Genomic DNA, 14,440 nt, shown 5'->3' with positions numbered 1-14,440 from the left:
TTTCCTGAATGGAGCCTGCTTCTCCCTCTGCCACCCTCAGCCCCTCCCTGTCTCTGATAAGTAAATTTAAAAAAAAAAATCTTTAAAAAAAGTTGAAAATAGAGCTACCCTCTGACCCAGCAATTGCACTACTAGGTATTTACCCTAAAGATACAAACATAGTGATCCGAAGGGGCACCTTCACACCAATGTTTATAGCAGCAATGTTCACAATAGTCAAACTATGGAAGATCCCTGATGTCCATCTACAGATGATAAAGAAGATATGATACACACACACACACACACACACACACACAGTGGGATACTACTTAAGAAGGATTAATACTTAACCATTTACATCAATGTAGATGGAACTGGAGGTATTATGCTGAGTGAGATAAGTCAATCAGAGAAAGACTATTATATGATCTCATACGTGGAATTTAAGAAATAAAACAGAGGATCATAGGGAAAGGGAGGGAAAAATAAAACAGGATGAAATCGGAGAGGGAGACAGACCACAAGAGACTCTTATTCATAGGAAACAAGAGGGTGGCTGGAGGGGGGGGATTGGGGAGGGGGGTAACTGGGTGATTAAAGAAGGCATGTGATGTAATGAGCACTGGGTATTATAAGATTGGTGAATCCCTGAATACCTCTGAAACTAATAATACAGTGTATGTTAATTAATTGAATTTAAATGGAAAAATAAAAGTCAGTATTTACTAACACAAAATGTATGTGACTTTAAACAAGTCAACCTTCATAATTTTGCTCATTTAGGAAGTTACTTAACCTTTTAGCTCCAACATACATTTATTTAGAAAAAAATAAAATTAAAGTAGTTTAAAATTAAAGAACCAATTTCTAGAGAAGCCATGATGCTGGTTATTAAACCATACTTTTAAAAATTCTGGGAAATTTCGATAGTCATAAGCAAACTCAAACTGCTAGAGTCCCATGTTTTCTAAGTCAGCCTTCTAGGATTTTTAAAAGATTCTATAGTGAATCATAGACATGCAGTTATACTGTTGAATTGTTCTTTCAAAAGAAAACATTTATCAAAGATAACCTATGTACCAGATCCTATGCTAGTTGCTGAGGCTAAGGACCTAGGACAATAATAATGGGGATGAATACATTGTAGGACAGATATAGGAAAAGGTCATCCTGGAGGTGAATTATTTGCCAGTTCGGGGAAAGTCCTAGCTACTCTTGAATACAATGATTTATTAAGAAAATCTCGTATTTTTAGACTGCTCCCTATCCTAGAATACACAAACAAGTGTATGAGATTGAGGAAAGGGTTGGCTGTAAAAATTAATATTAAAATCAGTCATCTGTTTTTTACTCTTCTTGGCCAGTTGCCCATTTAAAGATTTTCTTTTCTTTTTTTTAACTGATGATGTACTCTGTGTAGGATACGTGCTGTGATCTTAAGCAAGGACCTACAGTTTTCTCAGTGTCAGTCTTCTCATGCGTAAAATCAGGTGCCTTCGCTAAGGTGAAAGCTCGTCTGCTGTAACAAGAAGATCCTGGATTACAGAGGTTGAAGTGGAAAATGTTTCCCTTTCACCTAAGAATTGAGGCAAACAGATGTGCTCAGCTCCATGAAGTTGTTCAGGAACATAGGCTAAAGGGAAGGCTCTTCCATGCTCAGCACCTAACTTCAACAGTGTCCCTGCCACTATCACTTTCTGACACTGAAAAGGAAATGGAGAGCAAGTCTGTGACAAATCCTTTTCAGAAGATGCCTAGGAAGTTATGTATATAACTTCTGCTTACACTTGTAGAAATTTAGTAGCATAACCACACTGTGCTGCAAGGGAAGTGGGAAACAGATACTCGTGTGGCCAGGGAAAGGGGGAGAACAAATGTGGGGAGATGTGTGGGGTCTCTCAGCACTCTTCTCTGCTGTTATGAAAATATTCACCTCCACTGAACTGTTGGAAGAAGTTAGCTATTATATCTCAAGCATTTCAGGCAATTCAGAATACATGGTGAAGGTTTAATAAATATAATCTGTTATTGTCACCAGCATTATTATTAAGGTACAGGTTCAGAGAGGGTGGTGCATAGGCTGACCAAACCTTACACTCCACACGGAATAAATAAATGTACTTTTCCAGAGTGAGAGAAAAGGAGGAGCAGGGAGGAATTATGTAGCATTGCATTTACTCTGTTTGTGATTGTTTTTCCTATGTATTCTGTTAATCGAAATGTTTGTACCTGTTGGTTGGAAATTAGTCAAGTAGCTGATTCCCTTGTTTGTGAGTTACTTTTGGGGAAAAACATGTCTCATAAGAAAGTTTATTTGTAGGGTTCACTAGGAAAATAAACTGGAAGTTAAAAAAAATTATCCCTCCTTCCTTATAGAATCACACACTGAAACACAGAGTTAAAGTTATCTTTTGGCCAGAACTTCTTATTTTATTTCCTAAAATAATTCATTGGGACTCACCACAAATACTGGTAGGCCACAATGGAGGAACTGCAAGTAGTTTATGAAGTGAGCGGGCCCAACGAGACTGGAATAACAGGCTAACTAAATACAAGCTATAACTTATTCTGGCAGTGGAAATTCATCATTTAAAATCTCCTGCAAACATAACATATTTTACAATAAACCAAAATTTAGAAATATATCTTCTGCATCCCTGAACTATCCTGATAGATATTTGAGTTTTCAGTTTTAAATTGGAGGAGTACTTTAGTGGAATTATCCTTAAAATATTGATGTGGGCAGCTGCTACTAATTTCTAACATAAATCTAAGAAAATATACTTTGCATTGTGATTAACTGAAAATCCTCCTCTAGTTAGGGTGCTGTCTGCAAGAAAGATGGATTATGCTAGATAAGCCAGGTGTTTGTGCTCATAAACTTGTGAAATTTCTGTTTTGATTGAAGACAAAAGATTGTATCCCTAATGAGTCAGTCACAAAATACATATTAGAGAAATATAAATTATAATTAAGTCAGGGAAAAAAAGATGTTATATACTTTAATAACTGCTCCACATGTAGTGGTTCTCTTCTCAACCCCTTGTGGGAAAGGTAGTTCTGTATGGTATAGCCAAGAAAAGCTTCCACTTGGACTCAGAAAACTTTATAGTCAAGTTCTAGCTAATCTGACCTTATTGCCTTGGAAAGATACATCATTCAACTCATCTGTTGATAGTCAGTGTGCACCAAACTCTGGCCTCTGAATTAAACAAAAAGGAGAATTCTAAGAGTCTGTATGTATGTGTTTGTGTTTGGACAATGAAGGTGTGGTGCAGGGGGAATGAATGGGTGGGGTAAGAGGAACACAAATAGATGTCTAATATAAAAATCTTGAAAGTATTAAGAAGAAACAAATCAGAGTGATGGGTGAAGCCTTTAACTGAGCAGGTGTCTTACATGCTGGCAATGCTGTTGTAGATAGGTTGATCTGAGTAGGCCTCTGGGAGAAGGCAGCTTGAGCAGAGCCCAATAGTCATTGAGCTTCTGAATCTTTGGTACATCTGGGCTGAGAGACTGGAAGGGGGATCCCATGAATATGGAAAATATTTTATTTAAGACTCATTTTCCTCATCCGTAAAAGGGAAAGTATAGCTGACCCTTCCAACACACATACTGATGAACAGGAACAAGCAAGTGATAGTGGTAAACACAAAATAATGTCTAACCCTAAGGTACTTAAAGATTGGAAAAAATGTTTGTTTTGCTGTGATTTCAACAGAAAGATAGGAATGTTCAAATGGCAATTCTTTCTTTGAAAAGAGACAACTTTGTGGAGAAGAAAAATGGTTCGGTAATAGGGATGCATGGAGTTATTGAAATATATATATATATATATGTTTGTACATATCCTTAAATATGAATTCAGTATGTGTGTATGTATTTTGAAATTGATAACCTAAGACTGTATTTTTAATCGAATCATTTTCTAAGACAAATTTATTGTCTTTTGCTATATGGTTGTGATTTTAGATTGATCTTAATAGAAATATATATATATATATATATATATATATATATATATATATATAAGTATAAGTATAAATCCTTTCTATTCATGGTTTTTTTGGCTAAAAATATTACAGTTGCAGAGCCCTTTCCTTAACATTTTTGTATAAATCAGCATTAGCATCATTCATAATTAATTTTCCCATAGAAATAAATGTAAAGAATGGGCATACATTTTTGGAGTACATAATTCCACAACTATTACAGTGCACTTTTACTTTATTCTCTCTTACTATTTCTCAGCACTACTGCTTATGTTTCTCGGGGTATTTGCTTTTGAATTAACTGCACAGTTTCTTGAATATTTTGATGGTGTTTTATCACTCTAAACACCTCTTCCAAAGTTTGGTTTGGAAAAGCATATTTTAAGCTCCAACACCACCACTTAGGACTACCTGGATATTGTTTAGTTAAGAATTAAAAAAAAGTAAATTACAATAACAGTGGATGCTAAAATAATTAAGTAGTCCTGAGCATCACCCACAGAAGCCCCAGTGCAAGCAGAATAGATATTGTTTGCCCATTTCTGGCAAAATGGCAAGAGTTACTTATTTACTAGGCTAAGTGGCACAACTACAAAATGATCTCAGGACTTGACAGCCTTCCCATCCCCAGTTTTAAATGTCTGTGCTTTTCTTTTGCTTTAGGTGAGACTTTATTATTATATTTATCTTGACCTATTTTAGATGTGCCGTATCTCAAGTTTCCATAAAATGCAAGTAGGCTGTATTTCCTGCTTGAGGCAGTTTTCTTTTTCTCTTTTTGTACTGTCTCCTTCCCTGTCATGAATTTTTTTTTTTCCTGAAAGCTCCCTAAATTAGAAACACAGACACCCAGAGTTACAAAGGCAGTTCATACCACTCCCTCTTTTCTGTGCAATAAATGCTCTCCACAGGCTTATCAAGTCCCAAGCCTGTGACTCGTCAATAAATATACTTTACGTGTCATTGACTCTGAATCGGAATCTCAAGGGGAAGTCAATTCCATTTTATGCTTTTCTAATTGTTAGAGAGGGCGCTTTATATCAGGACAAATTATCTTTCCATAACCTCCATTCAGTGTGATGGATACAATTGAAGGGGAGAAACGAACCAATCACTGTGATGGTTAGTAAGCTGTGTTTCCCCCTTCAAAATATACAAAACCTGCTTAAGTTCTAAAAAATAATGGATATGGTATTAATTTATCTCTTACTCTTTGAAAAGAAAATGTATCTTTTTTTCTAATAATTACTGATGCTTTTCAAACAATGTTTAACTGTCTTTTAGTTAAAAACAAAACAAAAACAAAAACAAACACCGAGCCATGTAGCAGGATATTTGTCTTTTTGTGTTTACTAGACCAAGAGGCAACCTTTCCAGAGTGTGAGGAACCCAAAGTAAACCAGGAATCTAAAGACCTGGCACGTGTCATTCATTGGCTGTATGAGCTTCAATCAGATTAATTATTCTGAGCTTCAGTTTTCTCTTTGTACACTGGAGAGATGATGGAAGCCAACTTGTGACGAATGAATTAAACAAATTCTGGAAATGTTTCAAGCACACTGAATGGCACATGGGTATCCCAAAAACTGTTTTTTAAGCTACTACTAGAATTTCAAAATAATATAAACCAAATATATTTATATGAATCCCATATTGCTAATGCAAGTTAATGTATGCCATGATGAACTGACCCATGATTTTAGAATGCTAAATTTGTACTCCCCAAAGAAAATTTGCTATCAGCTCTCCTGCATGACTGCGTAGGAACAAACCTCACACATTATTTTAATGGAAACAAATTTATATTGGATATCCCTTCCTTCCATAGATATGAATAATTTTGTGTTTGGATAATTTTGTAATTGGAAAATATCTGTATCATTTTTTAAAACTGTTCTCTGCAAACAAAGTCATTACATAGAATTTGTTGTAATTGTTTAGCATAAATTGATCTTTTGCTTTAATAATAAAATCTTTACTTCACCCTAAACAAATAACATTGACAACAAAACCTGAATGAGTCTTTTTTCTAATAACTGTACCATAGCAAACTATTTTTTCTGTAAATGCATATTTTAAAGTCTAAAGATTTAAAGTTCTATCTTATTTTCAAAATCCATTGTTCAATGTTTCAGGCAAGATGCTACAAAATTTCTGTATGAATAATAGACTATATTTTTCCAAAGTAACAACCTAATCTCAATAGCTATCACCTATCTGGTGAACATCCAGTGTCAGATGAGTTAAACATCTTCTGTAATAGTAACTTAAGAAGTTACTGCTAACTTTTTTTTTTTTTTTACTGTAACTTAAGAAGTTACTGCTAACATTTATTGAGCACCACCTATATGCAGCCTGTCACTAGAATTTACAAAAGAAGAAAAGGAAGGAGGATTATGTTTCAAGCAATTTAGAATCTTCATTTAGGTGCTATACATTCCAAAGGCAATTAGGACTAGATGCTTAAGTTTTTAAAGCATATATTATACTTACTAACTTATGATTTTTTTTTGCTAAGTTTACTGTTTAATAACATAAAAACGACACAATAATACTTAAATAGTTCAGTGTATGTTTTGAGAAGGAAATAATTTCTTCTGTTGCATATAGCCAAAATTTGTGCCATGCATGGTGTACAACATATCTTCATTAATGCATACTGATACAAATTTCTTGAATGAGTATATACAAAAACTGGCTAGATTGTAGCTTTGTAGACACAGCCTTTAAGCCACACCATTACCTCTTGCCATAATTTAACTGTGAAGTTATTATAAATAGCGCCAATAGGTATTTTCAACTGAAGATGAATAGCCATTAGAAATGTAAATACAGTAGAGTGCTACATTAGTGTGCATATAAGGTACTTTAATTGCATAGGTAATTAACACTTCCGTTGTTCTTCTCATTATCATTTTGTTCCAGTTGAAATGCTTGTTAGCAACCTACGCTGTTGAAGAACAGATAGCGTGTCATTACAACAGTTGACACAAGGCAGCCTTCAAGGATGTGACACTAATTAAATTAGAACTTCAAATTACAAATAGACTTCTTATAACTAATGATGAATGACCATCTTTACGAAACAACATTTACTTCTTTATTCAAGAGTCGCAAGTCCTGCTTTTAATATGTTGTATTAAATCACAAAGAAATCCATTAACAAAGCTCTTATGTCTGTCTTTCCAAAGGGAAAGAATATTAACATTTTGAGGCTTTTCTGCAGACTAAGGGAATTTTCTTCTCTCTCTAATCACAATGACAAATGATTATGAATTTCTATCATCAGCATAACAAGGAATGTCACCCTTCTCAAGTGGCTAGGTTATGATACAGTCTTTAGCAGGCAGAGTAATATTCTGGAAGTCTGGAAATCAGTATTCTCTTCTAGCTAGAGTCAGTGTTTGGTGTATAGAGAGTGCTCAATAAATAGTACCAATATACTATTATATACTTAGTTATCCTTGGAAAAATACAGTTTTGTCAACCACAAGTACACTCTATCAACTGCAATTAAACAGAGACTAGGTACATAGGGAAGCTTATAGGATGTTCAGACAAGACTTCATGAGAGCACACCACTTTGATATAGTTAAAATGTTCAGATATTGCAGGTAAATTCCTTAGGAATTAACCCACCCAACAGTGTTGAAAGAGATGGGTCTACAAAACAGAATGTTTATAATTCTCAAAAAAGAAATACAGACTAGATTATTATATATATACATACATATATTTAGTTAGTTAGTTAGTTGTTCGTTAGCACATATTTTCCATTTTAAAAGTTTACTTTAGAACCACTTGGGTGGCTCAGCCTGTTAAGCTTCTGGCTCTTGATTTCAACTCAGGGCATGATACTGGGGTTGTGGGATCAAGCTCCCACTTGGAGCACTGCACTGAGCCCCACATCAAGCTCTGCTCTTAGCTGGGAATCTACTCAAGATACTCTCTCCCTCTCCTTTTGTCCCTCCCTCCATGCTCTCTCTCTCTCTCTCTCTCTCTCTCTCTGAAATAAATAAATGAATCTTAAAAAAAGATAATAAAAAAATTAAAAGCTTACATTATAAAGTGAAAACTAAGATATAATTTTGCTTGGTAAGGACAGAATATTAATATTAAGAGTATGTGCTGAATAGTTTTAATGGCTCTTGTTGTAAAATTAAGAAACTACTGTGATATTTTTCAGTCAGTAGAGTCCAGTTCATACCTTCACTGTGAACATTTGATAGGTATGGGGCCAACTTTGAGCAGTCTGTATAATCTCTTTTTGCTACACTGTAACAAGTGAGTTTACCTAGTACTGCAGCAATGTTACTCACTGAGAAACAAAAGGCCTAACATAACATCAGGATAGGAAAAAAAAAAAAAACGTTCACCAAAACATACAAATATTTTCCTGTGAGTATATAAGCATGGTTAAAAAGAGAAAGAGAAGTACTTAAATCGAACTAAAGAATATGTGATAGCCATTGGAGTTTTTATAGATTCTAAGAGGCATTGCTATACTGCATTAGTATATAACAGCAGTAAGCTTATTTAAATTATTGTAGGGGACAGAAAGTGTAAGTAAGAGAGAAGTTTTGTTTTTTCTTCTTCTTAAATGTGACAATAATTCTATTATTCAAAATCGTGCTACTAATACAATTTATTTTAAATCTCTGTTCTGACTGTTCACTACAACTTTCTGTGATGAAGGAAATATTCTGTGTCTCTACTAATATATTAGCTACCAAACTGTATTTGGCTACTGATCATTTAAAATATGACTATTCAGACTGAAAAAACAATTTTTTGATTGAAAATCTAAATCTTTTATTTCACTCTAATCAATTTTAATTTAAATATCCACATGCGGCTAGTAGCTATCATATTGGACTGCTTAGGTCCAAAGCTTCCATCTACACTGTTGGGAATAAATGTCATGGACTCCAGAGGGTTCTTGATCTACTAGTGATAGCAGTATGGACAGATCATTGCTCCTTGGGTACCCATTTTACAGATTCCCTGCAAACCGTTTCCCATTCGATAACATATACTTTTGCAGACAAATGGCAATCAGCTTGGTTACTAACTTTGACTTCTTTTATGTTTGTCCCTTGGTTGGAATTCCCATTTTTAAATTATCACTTACTGTCAGTTATTTATAAACATAAGCAATTTCACCAATTAGCATATGGGTATATGTTTTATGGAGCCATTTCTCACACAGTAAAATTATCCTCCTCTTTTAGTAGGATCTAACTATCGGCCAGAGTAGTAAATCGATTATATACTAAATAATGACTAACTGAATTCATTTGTTAATATTTAATGATTGTTAAATATTTTCCATCCTGTGCTAGTCACTAGTGCTCAAAAATGATGAAGCATTGCACCTACCCTTGAGGAACTTACAATCCTTAAATGCCATTGCACTGTAAATAAGCCAATTCATTTTCCAAAGCAGGCTTACTTAATATGAGGCCCCTGGGGAACTATCTACAATAAATATGAGTTTCCCAGAAGGCAGAAAGTATTTATTGTACAATATCCTTCCTTTGGACATATTAGTCACGAGCACCATTGTTAATTTATTAGATGCTATTTGGAGTTGGCAGAAATCCTATATATATTCATAATAATGTGAATTTTTTTCTCTTTGAGACAAAGATATTATTGCTACTCTTCTATTTATAAGCATTTAAAGATTTGGGTTCAAGCAAATCATGAGTAAGTTCAGCTCATTTTTATACTACTACCAATAATGTGCAGAATAACCTTAAAGATTTAAAAATTGACTTGCAAATTAAGTTGAATATAATTACAAGCTTCGTGACTTTAAAATTTCAGTGTTCTATCTGTCCAATTTTTAATAATGCTAGTAAAATATTTTCTCATAGGTTAAATTTGTTCTCAATAGAGATACTCTAGATATCTATCTATATATCCATCTCTATATTTCTACAAGAAATAATATTTTCTTTTAAATCAAGTAGTTTTATTAAGTCTCAAGCATGCTGTATTATTTTGATGAAAAAAGAACAGAGGTTAACATAGAAATATTAATGAAAAACCAAGTACCTAAAACTTGAGGGATTCCCCCATTTAGTTTAAGGTGACTCGAGTATTAGACTATCAGCCTGTTGTGCCAAATACAAATAAACTATCTTCTCCTTGGGGAGAATCTAGAAATAGCCTCTTGTCTCCATTTTTCATTACCTTAGAAGGATGTTGATTCCTATAGAATATTTGAAGAAAAAAAATCCCCAAATTAGTGTTTTGTTATGTAAATATATAGAATATTTTGAACTCCCCAACTAGGCAGCTCTACTATTTGACTAGTCTAATTAAATCTTACATTTGCTTGGGGTATTTGGATATCAAAAGGTGTTTCACATCTGTTATTACATTTATCCTCACAGATTAGGCTGTGAAGTTAGGCTCTGAAGTTAGATTGGTGCCTGTTTCCACTCCCACTTTGTCAACATTTAACAGATGGTAGAATGAAACATAGGTTGTTTAAATGACTTTCTTAGAGTCATATAGTTGGAGAGTGCCAGAGCCAAGCCTTGGCATCTGACTGCAGGTCTGTAGCTGTTTCTACCAGGCCATAAGCCAGAGAATATGTAAGTTTCAGGTATGCCAAAATTTATTTTAAATTATAACTTTCTAAGTCACTCTGTACAATGCATATTTCTTTTAGATCTTTGTCATGACACATCAAGAGTACATCCCATATGATTGCTAATTGCAGTACATAGCTTCATTTGTGTAGAGGAGCTTACCAATAATTTCAAGGCTACCTTTGCAGAAAATCTTTTTAAGTTACTAGGACTACAACTTCAACAATAACAAGGAGTTGTAACTCCTTTAATTTAATGTGCATGGGTTGCTAAATTCAAAGTCTAAAATTACTTAATTATATATTAGCAATTTAAATATAAGCCAGGATCAATCACATATGTTGACTGCACCCTGGAAGCTGTTTACAGGCCATTGCAATTTTTTCCCCATGCAGTATATATTCTGATTTCACCTCTTATGCACTCAGAATTCATGAAAGTAATGTTATTGAACTTTAACTCTCTAGATTCTTATATCATGGAACTCAGGGAGTCATTTTGTAATATATCTCTTTGCTTTTGAACTTGAATTTATCTGTGCATTCCAAAACAAATAAAATGTATAAACCATAAAATTTATGAACTTCCCACAATTCACCAAAGTAAAAAAAAAAAAAAAAAAAAAAAAAAAGTTCCTTAAATGAGGAGGGGATATTTTCTATGGGGAAAAAAAAAAAAAAAAGAATTAAGTAAATTATAGTCATTATTAAGCAATTTTGTGAGATGCCATTATACTTAGAAGATTTATTCAGAAACATCTTTTTGCTGTTTTTTGAAAATGAGTCTGACTTAGAATGAATGGTTAACTTGTTTTATATAAGTGTGTAGTCTGCAAAAAATAGGGGGAAATGGCAAAGAGAAAGGCAAACGTGTTTAAAAAAAAACTCAAAACAAGAAGAATACATGAAAAAATAGAGGCTCTCAGAATCCTGTTGTTGGAAGGAACTATAGTGATCATCTCATTTATCACTAAAACCAATAGAGGGACTGTCTAAAGTCCATCCTTAAGGATGGGACCCCTCTGCTTGAATTGATTTAGAAACAGTAAGTTCATTTTTTTCCTTTAGGTATTTGCCTATGTTCTTTTCCCCCATGAGATGATTTTGTTATATAAGATCTAGGGGATCCCTGGGTGGCTCAGTGGTTTAGCGCCTGCCTTCTGCCCAGGGCATGGTCCTGGAGTCCCGGGATCCAGTCACATATCGGGCTCCCTGCGTGGAGCCTGTTTCTCCCTCTGCTTGTGTCTCTGCCTCTCTCTCTCTCTGTGTCTCTCATGAATAAATAAATAAAATCTTAAAAAAAAAAAATCTAGTCTTATGTGGACCAAAAACTGCCTTAGGAACCGTTGGCCTAATTCGTTCCTAATTGTTCCTAATTTGTCCTCTATTGTAAATCGTTTTTATAATAATAATCTTCATGACAATACTTTTCTTTCTCTTGTTTTTCTTCAGCCAAATCTTTCCCCATTTTTCAACTACTGATTTAGAATTCTATTTCCCAGACACTACTCATTTTAAGATTTTTTCCTATGTAATGAAAAATATTTTTTGACTTTTTAAACATGGTACCTAGTACTCTACAGATGTTCTGAAGAAAAGATAGCTTTATCTTTCTTAGTAATACGAAAAAAAAAATATATATATATAATCTCCAAATGATGAGTGCTAAGCCATCATTCTCTGGAACCTAAAAACAGAAAAGATTGATGGTTGCCAGAGGTGTGGTTAAGGTTAGGGGAAATGGGTGAAAGCAGTCAAAAGGCACAAACTTGTAGTTTGTAAATATAGGATTAGGATAGATATTAAGGAAAGGAAGAAGTTCTACTCTGTCAACATAGTTTTATAGGCAGTATATCATTGTGGATAGTAGTGTGCTCCTTAAATTCAAAGCCTGAGTTTGAATCCTGATTCTACAAAATGATAGTTGTGACTTTGGGCAAGATATTTAACTTCTGGCTCTCTGCTTTCTGATTTATAAAATGGGAATAAGTGTACCAAATAAGATTGATCAGAAGCCTGAGTCAGTGGATTCTCAAGGGCTTTTAGAACACTGCCTGATATGTGGGAAACATTTAATAAATGTTAGCTCTACCATTTTCAAGGGAAAACATTTCTTCTGAATTAAACAATATAGTCTCTTCTATAGTTTCTCAGCCTAGGGAGAGAGACATGAAGCCATGGAAAGAGACATTTCTGAAAATGGAATTTATGATTCCTTTGTTCAGGGCCTGAGGAAATAGAGCCTAAATACAATAGATTGACAGTGATAATTTGCCTATTTAAGCCAAGGCCAACTTTGTAGAAGCTGTAACTGAATTGTAGGAATATTTGCAACCAAAACATACAGTAGAGTTCCTACTCAAAAGCAGACAATATGCAGAAAATGTTGTGAAGGTCATTAACCACATACCTGTGGGATCTCCACTTACGAGTGGCTTGGAGAGGTTTCTCTCCACCATGCTCTCCTTGGAATGACTAAAGAGATAAGGGCCTTCGTGCTGTACTGTAAATGCCAGCCAGGAGGCAGCCCTTTTGCAGGATAGGATGTGAAGATTAGAGACACGATTGGAGCTCATATTGAGGGACTGAATCTTCGGTGAAAAAAATATTTTCCAACAGGTTCATTGGTGCCATAATAGATAGTGAAGAACATAAAGGGATGCCATTGTGAAATGCTATTTTACCAGGTAGGAAACTTGCAAGAAGATTTATATTTCAAAATGACAGTGACCTAAAACTCACATCAAGAAATGTCTTAAAGAAAAAAGGTACAGAATTGTAGCCTATGGAGCTATATTACTCAGAAGAACCTTACCCAACAAAATAAGGTATTTGGGATTTTAAAGGTCTGAGACTTTTATTCCTCAGTAGAACTTTGTATGCAGAACAAGTTGTTAAAGTGTTACATATGAGGACATTAATTTCAGACTAACAAACCTCCCTATTGAAAGAAGGAATTGCATATTATTTCACTATTCCTTTACAGCAATTTAAACCATTTAATGGCTGTGCTTTATTAGGATCATAAATTATGCCCTTAGTTTTTGGCACTTTATGGTTATCTTAACATCAAATACTAATGCTATACAAGTATGTTTGGGTCTAAAATATACAACTTTTTCTTTTTTTATGTTTTGAACCAAAAAATTCAAGCATTTAGAGATGTACTTTTGAGAAGTCACAATATTTAGATAGTAACATAATCTTTGGGTATTTCTGCATTTTGTCGTACTACTGTGTTAGTAGTACGAGTAGATGTGTTAGGTTATTTTCACCTTTAGAAACATTTATCAAGAGATTCAGAATGAATTTACCTCCCAAATATTAATTTTGAATTTGGTTATCTTCACAAATATTAAATTTAAGTGAAATACCTTAAAGGTAGAATATTTGTAATTACACATTGCCAATTTAAAAAACAAACAAGCTTTAACTTTTTCTTTCTTCAGTGTTTTACAGCTTGCATTTTGTTCAGCAGATTTGTGTAGAACCCAGGCCTAGTAGATACCCAATTCTTTAAGCATTTTTATAGCAGTTCAGTATTAGCGGGAAAGTAAGAAGAAGCGTGACCAAACAGGAATCATCCTACAGGATTTATTCTTCTGTCATCTACTTTTTCCTGGACCCTGCCCCCTGCTCTCACTTCATACTAATACATAACTAAAAGAAAACTGTATCTCCTCAATTAGTTGTTCTAGGTCATTTTATAGCTTTAAAGCAGGAAACCAAGTAAATTCAGACTAGTTCTAACAACTTAATTAAAAATTAAAGAAAATATTGCTGTTAAATACAGTGGTTGCCATGCAAGCAATTGCAGGTAGCTGAGTAGAGAAGGTAGTTGATCTAAATAAAGTCAAAATGTCAT

At 34.1% G+C, this 14,440-nt stretch overlaps 1 pseudogene; it reads right to left on the bottom strand.

Moving 5' to 3' along the window:
• The window catches only part of LOC140596442 (elongation factor 1-alpha 1 pseudogene), a 103,550-nt pseudogene extending 90,399 nt beyond the window's left edge, over positions 1 to 13,151 (bottom strand).
• Positions 13,152 to 14,440: the final 1,289 nt, after the last annotated feature.

This window comes from Vulpes vulpes, unplaced genomic scaffold, assembly GCF_048418805.1.
Source record: "Vulpes vulpes isolate BD-2025 unplaced genomic scaffold, VulVul3 Bu000000626, whole genome shotgun sequence".
Taxonomy (NCBI): Eukaryota; Metazoa; Chordata; class Mammalia; order Carnivora; family Canidae; genus Vulpes; species Vulpes vulpes.
The sequence above is the reverse complement of the archived record's forward strand: the minus strand, read 5'-3'. Positions and strand labels throughout refer to the sequence as shown.